We start from the raw sequence: 19,141 nt of genomic DNA, 5'->3' as shown, positions 1-19,141 counted from the left end.
GCGAGCTTTTAGGTCTCTATGCAAATGTGCCAGAAAATAAACGAGTGTCTTGTCTAACCCGTAATTTAAAAGAATCTCCCATAGTCTTGATCGATTTACAAAATTGAACGCTGACGATAAGTCCATGAAACCCAAGTACAAAGGGACTTTTTTAGCAATGGTGTATTTGCCTAGTATAAGGTTTAAATTCAAACACTGTTCTACGGTTCCCACATTGCTTCTAAATCCCAGCTGACAAGGATGTAAAATTTGGTTTTCCTCTGCCCAATGCCTGATTCTATTAAAGATCACTCTGCCCAAAATCTTCAATGTGTTGTCTATTAAAGATATAGGACGGTAGCAACTGGGGATTGATCTATCGTCCTTCTTAAAGATGGGCACGATGATGCTGGTTGACCAGGTTTCCGGGATTGTAGTATTGGACAGGTTGTTAAAAACATTACAAAGCAAAGGGGACCAGAAATCAGGTTCAGATTTAATAAGATCAATTGATAAACCGTCGGGGCCTGGGGCTTTGTTCCCTACGCTTTGGTTTATGGCATCTTCTACTTCAGTTATAGATATAGCAACCTTAATAACTGGGCAAAGGAAGTCGGTAGTTGTTACTGGGGCTGTGTATATTCTTGCAAAATGCTCCTCCCATATCTTGCTAGGTATATTACAGTTGATGGGAGTTACATTGGATCCCATGGACCTCATAGCTTTTACCTCGCCCCAGAACCCAGTTACATCTTTAAGTGCAGCAGTGCATACAAGCGAGTCCCACCTCTCCTTCAATATCTCAACAGTATGCAATTTGGTTGCTTTTTTATAACGTCCTCTCAAGGCCGTAACCAAAATCATATCCCTAGGTTTTTCGGCCAATGCCTTACGAAGGTCACGGTTTGCCCGTGAGCAAATCCCGTTAAACCATCTATTATTCTTGCTTTGTTTCCTGACAGGTTTAGAGATTTCCTGTTTAATGCCAATACATAACCCAATAAAGACCCGAATAATCTATGTATCATGGCATTCACAGGACAAGCACGTTTCCACAAATGAAGGATAGGATTTTATAATTCGTGCAAGTAGGGCCTTGTTATCTATGCCCTTCCAAATTACTTTGAGTTTGTCGGTGGATGCAACCAGATTCTTTGCCCCTATTTCTTTTTGTTTGGTAAGTTTATTAACAAATCTAATGATTGTCAGAATTGGGTTATGATCGCTATAGCTAGTAGATAAGACTTCAGCCTTAACTAGACAATTCTCAAGGGCTGATGATCTAAAAACATAATCAATTGTCGATGAACAACCGCGGCCTCTAAAAGTGGGCAATTGGTCTTTATCAGATGTACAACCAGCTTTTTCCATAACATTGGTTAGGTCCCTAGAAGACAAGTAATTATGCAATTCTTCCCCTCTTTTACAAGGAATTGCCGGGACAGATGTGGCTATGATGTTATACATTCTTTTGTGCAAATGCGCATTAAAATCGCCCCCCAAACAAATTCCATCCAATTTGCCAAACCTTTTTCCTTCTGACATATTATCGATAAAATCAAATAAAGTAATAAAATTCCTATTTGGCAGTGATCTAAAATCGTTATTATAAAAATTTATACAACATATCGTAATCCCATTCGAGTATATTGTAGCCTGAAAGTGACTATCATTTGTTTCCAGAGGTTTGATGTTACTTCCTGCAGTAATCTTTATCCATGTGGATAATCCCCCGCTGGGTCGGCCGGCTTCAGGACTAGAGGCAGTACTGTTATAACAAACAAAGCCCTCAAGAAACAAACTACTGGTACTCCATGTCTCCTGAAACATCAAAACTGCTAACCATATTGGTCCACTCTACTATATTCATTTTTGATTTTAGGCCAGCGATATTCCAACTTAGTATTTTTAGATGTTGATCAGAGGACGTAGGTTCACTAATGAAAGTACAAGAAGGCAAACAGTCTACTGGACAGGCCATTTGAAGATTCCCGGTGAAGCTGGATTTAATCGTGACCTGATTAGCTATTAACCCCTTCAGTGCCCGCCCCTTTCCCCGCCCTGTGCCGGCCGTTGTATTAGCGGGCGGGGTTTATGACGAGCTGGTCTCGTCATGGGCACAGCGCGACCGCGGCCCATGACGAGACCAGCTAGTCACGGGCATTGAAGAGGTTAATACATCCCGGGGCTGTGCTACAATATTTAAGGATTTACTCGGTAGTCAGTCCTGTCCCTCTAGATCAGTCAAGGCAGCGAACCGGTTGTGTACAGGATATATCGAGATGGCTGAATGGTGGATTCTTTGGGGTGGTCTGTAAAAGAAGCCCAGTGGTAAAGAAGTTATGGCCGTTGGAATGCTAAAGTGGTTGATGTTACATTTTAATATACCTTTTACCAAGGAAGGATACCTGAAATTCACGACTATACAGTCGCCCATAATATTTTTGATCGAGGGTCCTACCCATCCCACCCGTCGCACCATCAGAATTTCGTTGGCGATCTCCATACCCATCCCCTTGTACTTAGATAGCCAATCGATGCACTTGTTCTTGAGTTGATCCCAAGACTCACTTTGGTTTTCATGCAGAGGTGGTACTCCAGCTAAAACTAAAACATAAGGACATGCTTCTGGCGGCAGATTGAGTACCGCTTCGGCATGTTTTTTAGCCCGAATAACGGGAATAGGCTCATGATTTGTGTGTAACGTTGATTTTGTGGGTGCTATCTCAAGGGGGATAGGAGGAGCTACTGTTGGGAGTGAGGTGTGACAAGAGGGTTTATTAGCCACAGATACTTTTAACAAGGGCAGTGTACTAACCGGGTTGCTTAACGTAGAGTTGCGAGGCAAACTCTCCTTGTTGCCATCGCACATATATTATCTACACTAGGTATAGTACATTTGCCACTTCCCCCTGCAGTCCCCTTGTTAATTGCCTCCATATCTTTTAAAAACCGTTCGCCCCTGATTTGATCAATAATAATGGTCCCTTTCCTTTTGGTGTCTTCTTTCTTTACTAGGCTTTCCAATCTATCCAAACGTTTAAAAATATGATTAAACTGTTTATCCATTAGACTTTTCAATTGCTTAAAAGTGGAGTCCACAATAGTGTCAATTAAGTTCTCGTTTGACCTTCCCAACATCCTATTTGCAAATGTTGGCTCAGTTTGTGTACACAAGGAATTAGTTTCTGCTGTAGTGGTGGTCAAATCAACAGTACTATTGGTTGGGCCGTGTAGTTGTGTACTTGCGCTAACCAGCCCCCCATTTGCTGTGGTTTTCCCTCGTAACCACATACTCTGAGGGGTAGGTTGAGTTTTATTATTACGAGGGGGTTGTTTCCTCTTGCCGATAGGCACTTTAGTATTGGCTCTCTTCCTTTTCCCCCCGGTGGTCTTTGGGTTTTGAGCCGGGTTAACAGTGTAAGGGTCGACTTCAGTTTCCTGCTGGGAATCTGCTATTTCAACAGAATCGATAATGTTCTTGTTGACCCCTAAAACCCCAGATAAATTCTCGTGATGGGTGGGATTGATGACTGTTATATTTGGTGTTAACGGCACGGGGGTTATAGAGTCATCATTGTCGAGACCACAGAGCATGGGTGGAGACAATGCAATTTGTCCCAGGGATAATCTCCGTTCAGTATCTTCAATTTCAGATGTAACCAACATAAAAGCGTTTTCAAGCATGCTTGACGAGATGATAGGAGAACTTCTAGGACCCTGGGCAGATATGATGGCAGAACGTTTCCCCATGGTTAAAATATACACTCGCCTCACCTCGCTTCTTAGAGGGAAGGTGTAGCCAGACCCAAACGAGATGGCACCAGTCCCGACTTTTCTCCCTGCGCCACCCAGGAGGCAGGAAACGTGCTTTAAACTTATGGGCCTTCATGGGCGTCAATAGCGTCGCTGGGGTAGCTGGATAATGTTCTTGCCTGCCGCGGTCGTCAAGGTACGATGCACATGACTCTGTGTATGGGTCCTGTGGGCAAATAATGGACAGGAAGCAAAAGAGGGGTGGCCCAGCCCGGCCCCCTCTGGCCCCTGACGGCCACAGACGGCCCGCCCTTTGCCCGGGCTTCGCATGGCGCGACCCCGCGACGCGGGGCCTGTCGCGATTTTATAGCGCCTCCGTGCGCGGGGACAGCGATGCGGGAAGCAGGGCAGGCTGGGAGGTGTAGTTTCCCTCCTCTCAGCGGCCGCTAGATGTCCAACTGCGGCGGCGGGAGGGAGAAGGATGATGGCGGCAGCGACAGCACACAGGTCAGTTACAATTGTAAAAGCGGTAGTAGTGTTTGATTGTGTCGCACTTCAGTAATCAGTACATCATCAGACAAGGTAATGTAACAAACTTTCTTATTTTTGTAACAGCATTTATAATGATGGTGCCACTAGGGGTTACAAATGCACCCTACTACCTTGGGTGCATATACACCTGGGCCTCGTAAACGTGGCCCTGTGATACTATGAACAATACACGTACCCCGGCACTCATATGTGATATTCTTAAATAGTAAGAAAACAGTATGATGCACAGAATTTCATTCTCATCTCGTACTAATTCAACACAGAGAGGTTTTTATGCGAAAGTATAGATATTTTTAATTTCATCAAAAAAGTTTGGTATGTGATTCTGAACAAGACGTTAAGATAATATTCCTAAGACAGAAACCAATGGAACACCTTTACATATTCAAAACATTGTTATCTTGGAATTCGTTTGTGGTTGGTGACATTGGTTCCGTAATCTTGATCTCAAGCGCACTACAGCCGACACGTGTTTCGTCACGACAGTGACTTTCTCAAGGCTGTAAGGGTAATAATATAAACTCAGATTCCATAAACGTTAAAATCAGATAGTCTACCTTGTGCAATTGTTATTCAAAGTCATGCACTAAGTACACCAATTTAAAAGTATGCGTACCATGTACGAGAAGAAAAGAGAAAAAGGAAACGAGCAAAGAATGCCAACAGGAAAAAAGCAAAAGAATGATACATAAAGACACACAAATGTGCAAGTGTTGACAAGAATAGTGTCATTGTGAAAAGACGCGAAATACAAACGAACTAGTGCAAGCAAAAGAATTTTTCCAAAGCCCGGTGGGAACTTTTACTGTCCACTTAACCCATAGATATTTGAGTGGGACAGATAACCAAAATAAGGAGAAGACAGGTTCATACTCAGAATTACTGACCTTTTATTCAAATACGAGATACCAAGCTTAAATATCAAATGTTCATCACCAGATACTCAAAGGTTAGAAATTCGGATCCATGTCCATATTACCCAAGGTCCTAGGAAATGAGAATTTCAATCAGAGATGCCATACAAAGTAACTTAATCAATCCTCTTTAGAGGCTTATGAAAATACAAGAAACGAAAAGAGAACTGCCAATCAAGATTGCTTCTAATTTATCAAAGCGGACCTTAGTGATAATCAGACCTAGGAAGTGATACGGCCTTCTCTGGAGCGAACCTAGGAACTAGTTTTTATCACCCTCCTGATTTGTGAACACGGAAGAAGAGAATACAACATCCGGGATTGTTGGGAAATTCAAGATTATTACCATGTACTTGGAGTGTATCCCCATATGACTTACTAGATAAATGTATGGAGACTTTCATTCATCATTCTCCTGGCTATGTCGTGGTTATTTCGAAAACAGACTTCGTCCCCAAGAAATCTCGCGTCTGGATGAGCCCACTCCTCAAAATGTCAAAAAAATCTGAAACATAAGCCCAATGAGTGTATTTATATTTATAGACTGGATTCACAGGTCATTTGTATTTAGACCTAATGTGACTTACTTATAATAATTGTGATGGGGATATCCAAAACTAAATGGGTCCCAAATTTTGGGCTGTGATATGCCCCTGAAAAATCAAAACAGACAAGTATAAATGATCGCCAACAAAACAAGTATCAACCAACGAATAAGCAACCTTTGTTGATCACAGATTAAAACTAGTAAGAGATATTATGTTAGAAAGAACTCGAGTCAGAAATGCATGATGCTTAAAGAGGTCTTGTAACAGTTTGTAGCCGCCCATATGAGTAGTTATTGATCTAATTCGAAAGGTGACTTCTGGACATTAGTTCAGAAAAAGTGTTTCGTCTTACCGCTACCCGCATTATCTCAATAAACCTTTTTATCCCGTTCGATCGGCTGTTGGGCATAACACGAAACGGCTATAATAACGACAAAAGTAGATTAATCTACAGGGTTCCTTTTATTGGAATAGGGCATGTTGTACCCCATTTGGATTGAAATCAATAAAAGGGGCCGGTATCACCGTACATATGCTGTATTAGTCAAGTTCGTCAAAAACCTTCTAAAGACAACTCAATGCACTAGATGCACCTCGCTAGTGCATTACAACAAAGGACATGTTAATCTTACCTAGTGAAGTTTCTCCAGGCCGTAGGGTGAAGAGCAGCCTCCTCTCGAACCAGCTACCAGTTTGTGTGTAGTTACCTTCTATTTGAATTAATCGCGTAATGCCGGTCATGCGTGGAAGCGTAGGTGGGCGGAGACTAAAGGTTCCCCGTCTTTTGTGTTTGTCTCGCAAATGTAGAGAAAGGACTAAAAATACGTGGTCCTCTACGGCGGCCATATTTAAGTAGTGACTTCTCTGTGAGATGATCTATTGAGATTGTTTTACGAGCGTGTTGGTGTCAATTTGCTTGACCACCACATAAAATATATATTTTTTTCCCTTATTTCTTTAAAGGAAAGTGTATGCATGACGCGTAATGTGCACAATAAGAACTATTCTCAGTGTACGTCTGCAATCATATATCCTGAGAGTGCAATTCTAGTTCTTAATGCCAACAATCACAGTTGGAACAGCAAATGCAGTGGCATCTACCCTTAGTTTTTGTGTGCATTCACACAACTTGAGATTACAATTCTAGTCCATAATGCGACCCATCGAATTGGGGCTAGAAAGTAAAAAACCCCCGAATTGTGATCTAACGGACTCAAAGGTGTTTGTAGTCCCAATTTTATAGAAAATAAGAAAAGAGAGGGAAAAAGGAGTAAAGGATGAAAACAGTCACAAGAGAGAAACAGACAGTGTCACATAAGGATGTGAGGGAGAACACATGTTCTTCATAAAAATTAACAGTGAAAAATTTTCCATGAAAACACTTCAGATTGAGATTTGTAAATCATTAGTTCTCTTATCCTAAGCACTCGTGGTGAATAGTCTGGGATTGTTAAGATGCATTTACCATTTACCATTTACCATAATCTTGTCATACATTCATATATATGTCAGTGTCATAGTTTGTATGTTTAGGCGGTGGTGCTCAAGATGTTCACAGTCAAACATTATAATTCCATACCACACCCTGCCACTGGCCATATGATACAATGTGTCTTAAAATACATCATTTCAGAAATACAAATAGTTCCTTATCAAAATTGAGCCCCTGCTCTACTGCCCTCAATTTAATAATCCATTGTGCTTCAGTTTTCCTTAGGATGAGGGTTCTATCTCCCCCTCGAGGACCGACTACTGTATGTGAGATGCCATGAAATCTTATTTTTCTGATGTTTTCAAGGGAATGATTCTGATTGAAATGAACAGCAAGAGGGTAACTACAATCGCTATTCCTGATTGCTCTCATGTGTTCTTGTATTCTTTCCCTTAGTGGACGGATGGTACTGCCTATATAAATAAGGCCACAACAACATATGATGCAGTAAACAACATAGTTGGTGTTGCAGTTGATGAAATTTTTGATCTGGTATCTAACCGTAGTATTATACTGAAAGTAAGTGATCTTATTTTCTGCAAAGTGGCAAATGCTGCACTTTGTGCACTTAAAAAAGCCCAAAGGTTTGGGCGGTAGCCAAGTTGTTCTTTCTTTTGCAGGTGGCAAGTAACTAGGGCTCAGTAGTTCCCTCAGTGTGGTGCCCCTTCTATGTAAGACTGTTGGTTTTTGTGCAATGTATTTATCTATTGTTTTGTCCAATTTTAGAATGTGCCAGTGTTTTAAGAGAACATTGTAAATATGGTGACTGTGCGTATTGAAATCAGTCACCAGTGCTAGTTTGCGTTCCTTGTTGTTGTGTGATCTACACTTGTTACCTGGTTTGAGTAGACCTGATCTTGTTCTCATCTGTATTTCACTTCACTAGGTAAGATTAACATGTCCTTTGTTGTAATGCACTAGCGAGGTGCATCTAGTGCATTGAGTTGTCTTTAGAAGGTTTTTGACGAACTTGACTAATACAGCATATGTACGGTGATACCGGCCCCTTTTATTGATTTCAATCCAAATGGGGTACAACATGCCCTATTCCAATAAAAGGAACCCTGTAGATTAATCTACTTTTGTCGTTATTATAGCCGTTTCGTGTTATGCCCAACAGCCGATCGAACGGGATAAAAAGGTTTATTGAGATAATGCGGGTAGCGGTAAGACGAAACACTTTTTCTGAACTAATGTCCAGAAGTCACCTTTCGAATTAGATCAATAACTACTCATATGGGCGGCTACAAACTGTTACAAGACCTCTTTAAGCATCATGCATTTCTGACTCGAGTTCTTTCTAACATAATATCTCTTACTAGTTTTAATCTGTGATCAACAAAGGTTGCTTATTCGTTGGTTGATACTTGTTTTGTTGGCGATCATTTATACTTGTCTGTTTTGATTTTTCAGGGGCATATCACAGCCCAAAATTTGGGACCCATTTAGTTTTGGATATCCCCATCACAATTATTATAAGTAAGTCACATTAGGTCTAAATACAAATGACCTGTGAATCCAGTCTATAAATATAAATACACTCATTGGGCTTATGTTTCAGATTTTTTTGACATTTTGAGGAGTGGGCTCATCCAGACGCGAGATTTCTTGGGGACGAAGTCTGTTTTCGAAATAACCACGACATAGCCAGGAGAATGATGAATGAAAGTCTCCATACATTTATCTAGTAAGTCATATGGGGATACACTCCAAGTACATGGTAATAATCTTGAATTTCCCAACAATCCCGGATGTTGTATTCTCTTCTTCCGTGTTCACAAATCAGGAGGGTGATAAAAACTAGTTCCTAGGTTCGCTCCAGAGAAGGCCGTATCACTTCCTAGGTCTGATTATCACTAAGGTCCGCTTTGATAAATTAGAAGCAATCTTGATTGGCAGTTCTCTTTTCGTTTCTTGTATTTTCATAAGCCTCTAAAGAGGATTGATTAAGTTACTTTGTATGGCATCTCTGATTGAAATTCTCATTTCCTAGGACCTTGGGTAATATGGACATGGATCCGAATTTCTAACCTTTGAGTATCTGGTGATGAACATTTGATATTTAAGCTTGGTATCTCGTATTTGAATAAAAGGTCAGTAATTCTGAGTATGAACCTGTCTTCTCCTTATTTTGGTTATCTGTCCCACTCAAATATCTATGGGTTAAGTGGACAGTAAAAGTTCCCACCGGGCTTTGGAAAAATTCTTTTGCTTGCACTAGTTCGTTTGTATTTCGCGTCTTTTCACAATGACACTATTCTTGTCAACACTTGCACATTTGTGTGTCTTTATGTATCATTCTTTTGCTTTTTTCCTGTTGGCATTCTTTGCTCGTTTCCTTTTTCTCTTTTCTTCTCGTACATGGTACGCATACTTTTAAATTGGTGTACTTAGTGCATGACTTTGAATAACAATTGCACAAGGTAGACTATCTGATTTTAACGTTTATGGAATCTGAGTTTATATTATTACCCTTACAGCCTTGAGAAAGTCACTGTCGTGACGAAACACGTGTCGGCTGTAGTGCGCTTGAGATCAAGATTACGGAACCAATGTCACCAACCACAAACGAATTCCAAGATAACAATGTTTTGAATATGTAAAGGTGTTCCATTGGTTTCTGTCTTAGGAATATTATCTTAACGTCTTGTTCAGAATCACATACCAAACTTTTTTGATGAAATTAAAAATATCTATACTTTCGCATAAAAACCTCTCTGTGTTGAATTAGTACGAGATGAGAATGAAATTCTGTGCATCATACTGTTTTCTTACTATTTAAGAATATCACATATGAGTGCCGGGGTACGTGTATTGTTCACAGGTCAGTTACCCCCAGCAGCAGCGCCTTTTATTTATGTGTTTTGAAAACTTGCAAACGGTGTGTAAATACGCACTTTGTACTTATAGAAGCAAGGCTGGCAGTAAAAGAGGTGCAGATACTGCCAGCCTTGATTCTCGTAAGCAAGGACTCTAAGCACCGCTTGCACGTTTTCAAAACACATAATTAAAAGCATTGTCATTTACAATGCCAATAGCTCAAACTCTCGCGAATGTGAGACCTATTGCATTGCAAATGCTTGTTAGTTATTTGATAGCCAGGCAGCCAGTGAGAGTCCAGTAGATATCTACAACTGCTCATAATGTCCTCCGCTTCTCAATAAGTTGTGATGCCTCATTTTTTCAGTGCTGCTTAGTTTACATAAACTCCATGACGAAATGTAACAGGACAGGCTTTTCTCTGTCAGCGGACGGTCTGCCTCTTTCGAATTACTTTCCTTTCCTAGGCACTTTATGGGAGCACAGCAAACACAAGGAGATGATGGACGGAGCGCTGAAACCTTTCAGACACTCACACCCAGTCACAGATCTGGGTTAAATCCTTCATCATTCTTTAGCTCACTTCGCCACCTCAGTCCAGACCCAGCTATATGCAAACCAGTCTTGACCCTGTGCCTCATGGGAACAGTCCAGCCCGAACTCCCAAGCAAGGTCTTCCCTGAAACGGAAACAAGCATTCTGGGACCGGTTTCTGGGTAACACCCTTCGTCAGCCAGGCTAGCTTGAATCCAGTGGCAAAGTCAGCAAGGGACCCACGTCCGGGCATACCCTGCCAACTTAGGGCGAACAAAGCAAACACAATGAGATGATGGATGGAGCGCTGAAACATTTCAGACATTCACCCCCAATCACAGATCTGGGTTGAATCCATCATCATTCTTTAGCTCACTTCTCCACCTATATTCAGACCCAGCTATATGCAAATCAGTCTTGACCCTGTGCCTCATGGGCACAGTCCAGCCCGACCTGCCAAGCCTTGTATTTACTTTATGGGAGCATCCCTATTTGTAAAAAATAAATGGCATGTAGCCATTAACAAGCTAATGCCTTCTACACATTTCTACACCCTGATAGCAGCACCTCACTCAATTCCTACTTCTGTAGAGTGTTAACCCTCTTATTATTTGTTTTCAGTTCCATAGGAGCTAAAGGATTGAAATTAATATATTTTGATTAAAGAAGTATTTTCTTAGGGGACTGTCTCCTGCAATACTTCTCCCAATATGGAAATGATCAAGTGATCTAGCTGTATACTGAATGCTGCGTAGACGGAAGCACCTATCATGTTGCAGTAAGTTATGTTATAGTGACAAGAATTTGTGTAACACTGTTTACCATTCGTACGGCCTCTCAGCGCTGTAGGGTTCGGGTACCATCACTCCCAGGCCTCGAGGTTTCCATTGCAGACCTGACTCTGTTTTTGTATTCTTTGGAGGTTATGATTGTTTACTGTTGTGGTTGGTACTGTTGTAGCTCATTAACACATATGTATGGAGTATCTGAACTGTGTTTATTGTGTGTGTGCTCGCGGATCTGTTGGATGCCATTGTTGATATAGTGGAACTGCTGGTGCAGAGTTACTTGTAGCAGCCGCATTTGCAGGGATCAGCACATCCAAGTGCAATTCTGGGAAGTGTGTGGATGTTGATACCTAGTCATATGGAATATCTGGGATGTACAGGATGAGTGTGAAGGGTATGGTCATATCTGTTGTGTTGAACCTTGTAGGAACCCCCGAAGGTCCAAGACCCCATAACCCCATACAGACCTTTCTGGTTAGTGATAGCATCTAACCTAGGCAATCAGCAACAGGCCTATACTTGGAAACAAGTACGTGCTAAGAGACCATGGATAAAGCAGGAACTGACAAGTAACATCACACCTCAGTTCTAGGAAACTTGGCAAAACATCTTGTGGTTATTTCAGACCGGTCCATTGCATGAAGTTGGTAACCACAACCCACACCTGCTAGGGTACGAGTCAAGATGCACCAATCACATAAGGGCCCGCTTCCCCTCCGAGCACGCCCCTGCTTGAACACGTACACAGGATGAGACAACAGGTGCGCATGCTGCCCTAGAACATACGCTAACAAACAGGTGTATGCTATTGCAAAAACCACACGTAGTAAAGGTCAGATAGCTTGGCCCAGTTAGCACTTGGCACAATATAACCACACGTTGTGCGGTCACATAAACATGCACTTTGTATGCTTGGATTCAGAGAACCTACACCCACATTGTGGATGTCTGTTTATCATCACAGACACTGCTAAAGGTCAATAAGTCACATGAAGTTTTACTTATCTTGTGGTTTTTCTGTATAAAAATCGCTGCCTGCGAGCAGTGCTTCGGGATCAGCTTTCAACTCTCACTGAGGTGACTGTTGATCTCCTGGCCGCATATTGAGTTAAACTATATTATTTTGCCAATTGCGTCTTGTCTTTTTTTGTCTCGGATTTTCCTCAAGCAGTTGTTGGTGGAAGAAGAGTGCCGTTATGAGCACAGTGATGCCCATTGGAATAGTGCATCAGTATTGCATTCAATGTGTGACATGCTTTCTTTCTTACTTTTCTAGTTGCATATATGGTGTAGGTTTATAGGTGTTCTGCCAACTATCACTTCTTACCTGGGCAGAAGTCACAGTCGGACCCACCGCTCTCTAACCTCTTGGCTGTTGCAGGAGGAAAATGCTACTTACCAGTGTGCATCTGTTCTTGGCATGTAGAGCTGAAGAGTTGTATACTTTTGCATAGATCGCCATCTGGTGTTGGGCTCGGATGTTTGCACCTTGTTTTTGTCTTCGAAGAAGTGTTTGTATTCGCGAGGCTGGTGACTCCTTCGGTCGACAGTGCGTATGAGCATCAACTCCATCCTTAGATTGTTTTTGCCACGCAGGGTTATGATGGAGTAGTGAGAAGTAGAATGATGTCCATGTGTAATGTATCTAATTAAGCTAATACTGGAACAGTTAGAGGTATCCGGGGAGGCGGGCGGGCGTATACAACTCTGCAGCTCTACATGCCAAGAACAGATGCATACTGGTAAGTAGCATTTTCCTTTCGAGGCATATGAGCTGCAGATTGTATACTTTTGCATAGACTATACAGCAGTTACCTCCTTAGCTGTGGCTACCTGTATCTGTTTCAGTAGTTTGAAAAGGTGTTTTTAATACAGCCTGGCCCACACTAGCTTGTTGTTTTGCCTGCACGTCTACACAATAGTGTTTTGTGAAGGTGTGTGGTGTAGCCCAAGTTGCTGCTTTGCATATGTCATCTAGGGGAATATTCCCTAAGAATGCCATAGACGCCCCTAGTTTGCGTGTAGAATGAGCTCTAGGGGAGAATGGTTAATGTGCATTTGGCTTTGATGTAGCATATTTGTCTGCATTTAACACTCCACCTTGCAATTCCTGCTTTGGATATGGGATTACCTTTATGAGGTGGGGAGAAAGCCACAAAGAGTTGTTTGGTTTTCCTAACGGATTTTGTTCTCTCAAGGTAGTAGAGTATTGCTCTTTTAACATCTAAGGTGTGTAGAGCTCGTTCTGCCACTAAGTCTGGTTGAGGGAAAACACTGGAAGTTCAACAGACTGGTTCAGATGGAAGGCAGATACTACTTTGGGTAAAACGTTTGGGTTAGTCCTTAGAACCACTTTCTTATGATGGATTTGTAAAAATGGTTCTTGTATGGTTAATGCCTGGAGTTCCGTAACTCTTCTGAGAGATGTGATAGCAATTAAAAAGGCCACTTTCCAAGTAAGGAACTGTAGTTCACATTTGTGGAGAGGTTCAAAATGAGGACCCATGAGTCTGGTAAGGACTACATTGAGGTTCCACACCGGAGAGGGTGGAACTCTTGGTGGAAATATTCTTTTTTTAGTCTTTCCATAAAAGCCTTGATAGCAGGAACGCGAAACAAAGACAAGGGTTGTCTGTTTTGTAGATAGGCCGCTATGGCAGCTAGATGTAACCTAATAGATGTATATGCTAGGTTACATTGTTGTAGATGCAAGAGGTAACAGATGATGTTTTGAATAGAAGCATCTAGTGGGTTGATTTTGTTGTGTGTGCAGTAAATGACGAATCGTTTCCATTTTGCTGCATAGCATGCCCTGGTGGTAGGACGTCTAGCCTCTTTAATAACGTTCATACAGTCCGGTGGGAAATGAAGGTAGCCAAACGCTAAGATTTCAGGTGCCAGATCGCAAGGTTGAGTTGATTGGGATCTGGATGTCTTATCTCTTCATGGTTCTGAGTGAGACGCTTCGGTGAGAGGAGTAACTTTTGATGCGGCTCTACTTTTGTCTTGCCCATGTTGGAGAAACTAGGATCAATGTGAGGGAATTTTGTTTGAGTTTCTGAACCACTAACGGAATGAGTGGGAGAGGCGGAAAAGCGTAAGCAAATTTGCCTGACCAATTCATCCATAGTGCATTGCCTTTGGTCAATAGGTGTGGATAGCTGGACGCGAAGTTGAGGCATTTTGCGTTTTGGTGTGTGGCGAACAGATCCATTTCTGGGTGTCCCCACATGCGAAAGAATGGAAGAAGAACTTGAGGATGAAGTTCCCATTCGTGGATCTGCTGTCCTTGGCGGCTGAGCAGATCTGCAATCTGGTTGTGTATTCCTGGGAGATGTTCTGCAAGGAGGTATATCTTTTGCGGAATGGCCCATCTCCATATGCTTTGAGCTAGGTGTGAAAGCTGCAGAGAGTGTGTCCCCCCTTGCTTTTGTATGTAATACATTGCTGTCATGTTGTCTGTATGAATCAGGACAGGTTTGCCTAGGAGGTGTAGTTGAAACAATTTCAAAGCTAGGAAGATTTCTAACAATTCCAGGTAGTTTATGTGGAATTGTCTTTGATGGGGGGGTCCAGATACCCTGAATGGTATGGGTTTGAAGATGAGCTCCCCAGCCGGTGAGCGATGTGTCTGTTGTTAGCACTGTCTGCGGGACTGGCTCGAGGAACGACCACCCTTTGGAAAGGTTTTGTGTGTTCCACCACTGCAGAGAGCGATGGGTGCGGTCGTCTGCCAACACCAGATCTGTTAGCTGACCTTGAGCCTGGTTCCACTGACGTGCCAAACACTCCTGTAATGGACACATCTGGAGTCTTGCATAAGGGACGAGAAAGATGCAAGAGGCCATCTTCCCTATTAATTGTATGAACACTCGCGCTGCTAGTGAGTGTTGCGGCTGAAATCTTTGAACTAGTGCTTGTATAGCGCTTATCCTGACTGGATTGGAATATGCTAGGGCTTTGGAAGTGTTTATTGTAGCCCCTAAGTATTGTATTCTGGACGGTTGGAGGTGGGATTTGCCCAGATTTATGGTGAATCCCAGACTGTGAAGCAGCTGTATTGTGCTTAGCGTGTGTTGAACACAGCTGTTGTGGGATTTTGCTTTTATGAGCCATTCGTCCAGATAAGGGAAGATATGGATGTGCTGTCTTCTCAAGTGGGCTGCAACCACTGCGAGGCACTGTGAGAAAGTGCCATCTTTCTTGCCTGGTATGCCCCCACTTTTTGCTGAATTGCTGAATGTACTTTGACTGAGTGTGCCCTGGACTCCTGCCAATCAGGTGCCCAGGGCCTATGTTCCTTCCCTAAAACAAACCAAACCCAAATTGGCAAACCTTGGCCACATGTCAGCCCCTGGTAAATGGTACCCTAAGTACCCAGGGCATTGTGACCCAGGAAGGCCTCTAAGAGCTGTAGCACTCATTGTGCCACTCTTAGAGGCCCTGTACCCTTACACACACACACTGCTTTTGCAGGCTGAGTGTTTGGGTGCAAGACAAAAACAAAGTCGACATGGCACACATCCCTGTGTGCCATGCCCATCACATACACTGCCATGGCATACATCAGTCACCCCTCTAGCTGGGTGCCCTATGCCAATGGTGTGGGCACAGGAGCAAGAGCCCTGTGCCCCTGCAGTGCCCAGGTCCATCCCTGAGCCCTGTAAGTGCAGTGCTGCCATTTAAAGAGTACATGGTGCTGGGAGCTCGTCAAACACGAGCTCCACAGCACCATAATGGCAACACTAAAAACTGGGAAGTTTGGTATCAAACTTCTCAGCACATTAAACCCACACTGATGCCAGTGTGGGATTTAATGTACCCAGCACCCCAGAGGGCATCTTAGAGGTGCCCCCTCGAACCTAACCTACAAATCCCCGTCTGCTCTGAGGCTGCCTAGGCTGCCACCCAGCAGACATGTTGCTGGACCCCTGGGTAGGAGAGCCCCTGCTCTCCTGGTCCTGCAACAATGCACATCCTGGGCGAGGTGCTAAATCTCCTCCCCCGGGATGGGCAGGGGGAAGCTTCAAAGGCATGCCGCCTCTGTGAGTTTCCCCAGGCCCCTGCAACCCCCCCACTCTGGTGGTAAGCTTTGGCCGGAAACCCCAAATAAGGACAGGGGATGTGCCAGCCTGCCAACCCCACCCCTCAGGTGGGGGAGGCGAGGTGAAGCACATCTCCGGGCTCTCGCCATCTTGAAGATGGGGAGCCCTACCCTATCAGGACTAGGCTACTGCCCCCCTCCCACAGGAGAGAGGCAGGATAGGGGTGTACCCACCCCAGGACGGGGACCCATTGGTCCCTGCCCTTCACCTACCTGTAACGCCCCTAAATCTAGTATTTAGGGGCACCCTGAACCTTCCTTCCCCAGATTCGAAACTACAAGAAGAGCAAGAAGAACAAAGACCTGCCCTGCAGCTGCTAAAAAGAGGAAGACACCAACTGCTTTGGCCCCAGCCCTACCGGCCTGTCGACCCTCGAACCTGCTCCTGCTCCAGCACGGCATCTCTCGTGGGCCAGCAACCTCACCAACCCCGGAGGACCTGGCTACCTTTTGGCTCGAAGCCCCTGGGACTCCCATGAGTAGAGGCTCTACTCTAAACCTATTTCTAACCCCTGGCAGCAGCCCGGAACCGCGAACCCAGCACACTCTGCACCAGCCGAGCCTGGCCAGTGCCGGAGTGAACAAAGACCCTGAGGACGACCCCACGGCGACTGTGACCCCGAGTCCGGCACCCAAGGACCTCCCTCGACATTCCTGAAAAAGCCTGCAGCCTCAGAACCAGGTGCCCCCCCCAACCGCGATCAACAGAGGGTAAGATTTCCCGACACCTAAAGGCACCCCTGCACGCGGCGCCCCACGGCCCCCTGTGTCCAACCCCGGGGTACCTACCTATCGTCCAACTACCCAACTTACCTCTCGAAGTGGTGGTGGCACCTGAAGAGTCCTCGTCCCCGAGCTTGCAGTCTTTTTCCTAACCGTAGATTTCCCATTGACATCCATTGAGCGCCCGAAGGCTCAAAAGCACTCTGCACCCAGCCGCCCGAGTGGCCCTGACAGTGAAAACTCTATTCCTTCTTACTTCCCCACTTGCCCTGAGTAAGTGACCAGGAGCCCAGCTCCCACAGCCGCGTGGCTTGCCAGTCAGCAGCCACCAAACAAGGCCCCCCTATCCCTCATAGGATAACATTGGGCCTAACTGTCTCGGCACCCGGCCGCCCTAGAGCCGCTGAGGGTGAACCAACTGTACCTACCTGACCCTGGGAGACCCCTGAGTCTGTGCCCAGAACCTCAACTCTGCCAGTCGAGTACTTACCCTTAAACCGCAAACTCTATTTTCCTCATAGGGTAACATTGACTGGCTTTTTCCTGAAATTTCTTCCAAGTGTGGACTTTTCAAATCTTCAAATATTCACCAAAAATCAGCCGAGTGACAAAAACGAATTTACTCACCTGTTCCTAGGTGAACTCCCGGTGCTGGATCTTGGTGCCCTGCACTGACTCTGAAAAGTGTTCACAACTATACTTACCTCTAACTCATTTTTCTCCCATAGGAAACCATTGTCTGCTTTTCTGTGAAATTTCTTCTAAGTGTCTAATTTTGCAAATTTGAAATATTCTTCAAAAATCGTATAATATCTGAAAACGTAATTGCTTACCTATTTTGGATAAAGGTCCCAGTACTGAGTCTAGGCACCCAGTACTGGATTACAAAAGTAACGAGAACATACTGTACCTGCAACCTGCATTTTCTTCCATAGGGAATCATTGATTGTTTTCTCTGAAATATTTTTGAAGTGTCAACTTTTAAAATAGCTAAATATTAGTTAAAAATCATTACAGTACTAAAGTCGACTTTCATCACTTGATTCTGAGAACTGACCCAGGACTGAATCTAGGATCCAGTCCTGGAATTCCAAAAGTAATCTAAAAAGTAATCTGTTGCAAATAACTTGAATTTACCATTGAGCTCAATGTATTGTTGTGTTTAAGAATAGAGTTGCCTACTGCAACCTCTTGTAACTGTTTACTAAAATCTACTGCATATTGCAAAAGTATTTATATGAAACATCTACTGTTGAGAAAGTATATTTTAATTCCAAGTGTTGGTTCTAAAATAAAACAAGCATATATTTTTTATATATAAACCATTGGCCTAGAGTTCAGTTATTGAGTGTGTGAAACCATTTGCTGACTGAGTGTGTGCAACAAATGCTTTACACTGTCCTCTGGTACTGCCTTACTGCTCGACTAAGCTACCACTTCAGAGAGTAAGGTTATACCTAACTTTAACCTCTGTCAAACCCTGGGGGACTGTGGACTCTGTACACCCTGTACCTATTAAGGAACAGTATATACAGAGCTACTTTCTCACAGGCACTTGGTGAAAACTCTGGGTGCTGTGGTGACCCCGAATGGAAGAACTCTGAATTGGTAGTGTTGACCATCTACCACAAACCTGAGATATTTCCTGTGAGCGGGATGAATGAGAATATGGAAGTAGGCGTCCTTTAAATCTAGAGTGGAGAGAAAGTCGCCTTGCTGAAGTAGTGAAAGCACCTGTTGTAGAGTGACCTTGTGGAAGTGATCTGATTGGATGTAAAAGTTGAGTGGTCTGAGGTCTAGTATCGGCCTGAGAGAGCCGTCCTTTTTTGGAATCAGAAAATAGAGGGAGTAGACCCCTGTGCCTTGATGAGGCAAGGGAACGAGCTCTATTGCATGTTTTTGTAATAGTGCCAGAACCTCTTGTTTGAGAA

At 43.6% G+C, this 19,141-nt stretch overlaps 1 protein-coding gene and 1 long non-coding RNA gene across 3 annotated transcripts in view; both read left to right on the top strand.

Annotated features, from left to right (window-relative positions):
* The window catches only part of LOC146772280 (uncharacterized), a 62,162-nt gene that overhangs the window by 6,743 nt on the left and 36,278 nt on the right, over positions 1-19,141 (top strand). The gene's annotated exons all lie outside the window — the stretch shown is intronic.
* LOC146772281 (uncharacterized) lies at positions 8,653-9,327 on the top strand. Its single transcript, XR_014971931.1, has 3 exons — positions 8,653-8,720; positions 8,803-8,928; positions 9,235-9,327. It is a non-coding gene; the product is annotated as an uncharacterized LOC146772281 (long non-coding RNA).

This window comes from Triturus cristatus, chromosome 12 (genome assembly GCF_964204655.1).
Source record: "Triturus cristatus chromosome 12, aTriCri1.1, whole genome shotgun sequence".
NCBI lineage: Eukaryota > Metazoa > Chordata > Amphibia > Caudata > Salamandridae > Triturus > Triturus cristatus.
Note: the sequence above shows the minus strand (reverse complement) of the source record. Positions and strands in the feature narration are given on the sequence as shown.